The sequence below is a fragment of the Brassica oleracea genome, chromosome C1 (genome assembly GCF_000695525.1).
Source record: "Brassica oleracea var. oleracea cultivar TO1000 chromosome C1, BOL, whole genome shotgun sequence".
In the NCBI taxonomy this organism is placed as follows: domain Eukaryota; kingdom Viridiplantae; phylum Streptophyta; class Magnoliopsida; order Brassicales; family Brassicaceae; genus Brassica; species Brassica oleracea.
The window spans coordinates 10,864,960-10,867,833 of record NC_027748.1 but is presented as its reverse complement, the minus strand read 5'-3'; positions in this window follow the sequence as shown (position 1 = coordinate 10,867,833).

Below are 2,874 nucleotides of genomic sequence, written 5' to 3'. Positions count from 1 at the left end.
TACAAAGAACAATCTTTGATAAAAACTGAATAAACTTTTTATTAACTTGGTGATTGAGAATGTTCTTTACAATGGACGTCTAGGAGCTTATATAAGGCTCAGAGACAAAGGTCCTAACGTTCTAAAATAAATAAAAAAAAAAACAAATAAAGAAAATTAAAAAAATCGGAAACTAGCCGTTGGAGCCTTTTGTGGGATTTTGGCTCCAAGTAAGGAATCTGATCTTTCTTGAACCTGGACGGTTTGAGGGAATAACTAAGCTTCATGGGAACCTTCTTGATGGTTTGGAATGTTCTGAGGTCGGGCCCAATCTGAAGGAAAAAGAGCTGTTGGAGCTGGATGACAAGAAGCTCCAAATAAGGCAAGTTGGGGTTAATGAGGATCCTCCTGATCCTATGTAGGCTGGTGCATGGAATGAAATTGTCTGACTCTTCTGGACCACTGGATGGACTTCCTGAATGCATAGATAGATCTCCTGGTCGCCAATTTCTGGTTTGAAGCTGATTGAACCGGTTAGCTTCCAATTGAGGCAAGTGTAGAACTGGTTTGGCCGGTTTTGGAGATTGGATCATAACTTTATAATTACATGGCCATTTCTCCTGATATTGGGCTTTCTGAAAATCTGATAAACTCCTCTTGACTCCTATGATGGCCTTTGCTTCAGGCCGCTTCTTCATTGGGCTTGAATGTTCTTCTAAAGTCGGGTACTCGCAGATGGACGGGCTGAGAAACCTCTGACTTGTAAAATTCATAACTTCTTGCTCCGTAAATACTTTGTCCCGATTCCAATTGTCATGGAATACTTCTTGAATTTAGAATCCATAAAAATTATCCTTGTCATTTAAACCCTCTTGGTTTGTAAGATATGGCGTTTTTAGTGCACGTATGTCCTGGCTGGCGCCTTGGCTGGGTGAGTAGGGCTTTGGGTTGACCTCTGGTTCAGTTGCTGATCTGATGGCCGCATCATACCCTCCCCCTTGACAAAGTTTCGTCCTTGAAACTGTATAACCTGTACCAAGATAGAGCAAGTCAGGTTTCATTCTCTTTTGAGAGTTTAGACCTTTACCTTGATTTAATTTCGGCTTGGTGATGCATGATGCATCTGGTGGCTCTTCTTTGGACATATATGAAAGGATCACGCTTCTTTTATGTTTAAGGCCATTGCATCTGTTCTGGACTGGATGGTCCTTCAAATTTGTGGTGGCCACATTTCTGATCTTCTTTGGAGTTGATCCTCCTAGCAACATAAGATAATCTGGTGTGATTTCTTTGAAGTTTTCTTCTTTGCAACCTGAAAAATTCTCAACTTCCTGGATAAAAACCAAGTGAATTATATCTGTGTTTGGACACTGATAAAAATAATTTGAAATTTCCAGACTTACTTTGATAGCTTCCACAAGTTGAAGAATGATTTTCTTCTTTGGACAACTTGTTTTTGTTTGCTGTCTTCTTTGCAACTTTTGACCTTGGTTGTTATGAACTTCTTCTTGTCTTATTCCTATATCAAAACTTTTTGGAAAAGAAAAGTGCATTACATCTGGATAATCAAATGTCTTGGGCATTTTAAGATCAGAGAAACTTACCTTAAGCCTTGGCATTTGAACAACAGTTAGTTCAATTTTAGGCTTCCACTTATGAGGTGGTTCATGGCTGAGCTTATGGTCTGGTTCTTTCCTTGGAACTTCAGTAAGCATATAGCTTTCATTTGTTCCCCCTATACCAAGAACAAAAACGTCAGCACTTGTATCTAAAAGTGGTGTTAGATACTTACCTTGGTGTGATACTTTGATTACTGGTTTTGCTTCTTTAAGCAACATGGACTGCATTGTGTCTTGAACCAGCTTCTGTTCCATCACAAGTGTGGCGCCTTGTTGCTCCTCTCCTTTGAATTCATGCTCCTTAATTCCTGTCACAACACCTTTTGACAAAGACAAGTGCATTACACAAGTAGATAAATCAGATTGAATAAAACTATCACTTTTAGTAGATAATTCCTGTTACAACACCTTTTGACAAAGACAACACCTTAATTCCTTAATTCCTGTTACAACACCTTTTGGAATCAATAAATCGGATTGAATAAAACTATCACTTTTAGTAGATAATTCTTTTTTCTTTCCTAGTGATGTTTCTATCAATGCTTGCTTAGTAGGACATACTACAGCATAATGTCCTTTCTTATGACATCTATAACATGTCTGGTATTTCAAATTCTCAGATTTAGAAGACTTACCTTGGCTTGATGGCTCTTCTTCCTTTGGGTTTAAAATCTCCTTGTCTCTTGGACTTAAATCATGGACAACTTTGGATCTCAACAAAGATGTGGAGATCGTGTCTTTCTGGATCTCAGGACCTGTCTTAACATCCTTGGCCTTTTCTTTAAAAATCGGTTTGTCTGATTTTTCTTTGTGTCTGGCCAACGTGTCTTGGCTGACAAAGTTCTTTCTCTCCATGTTCTTTGGGACCTCATAAGCTTGGGATTGATTATAGAAAAATGTGTGCCCCTGGTTTGGCCGAATCTGATCTTGATGGATCAAGCTTCTATGGCCTTGTTGTGGCACCACTCTATTTGCCTCTTTGGACCCATGGCTTGAAAACCTCCTTGGGTACCTTTCTCTAATCTCTGGTGTTGGTAGTGAGAAAACATACTTCCTGATTATGGCCTCTTTAATATCTTCCCACGTTTTGATAGCCTCTCTTTGACTCTTCCATCTTGCACAATCTACACCTTTCCACCATTTGTATGCACTTCCGGTGAGTTGTTTGATGGCATGGCTCAGCTTTTCTTTCTTTGGCACACCATGGTATGAAAACCAATCATCCATGGTTCTTTCCCATGAGAGATAGTCATCTGGCCAACTGCTTCCTGAAAAA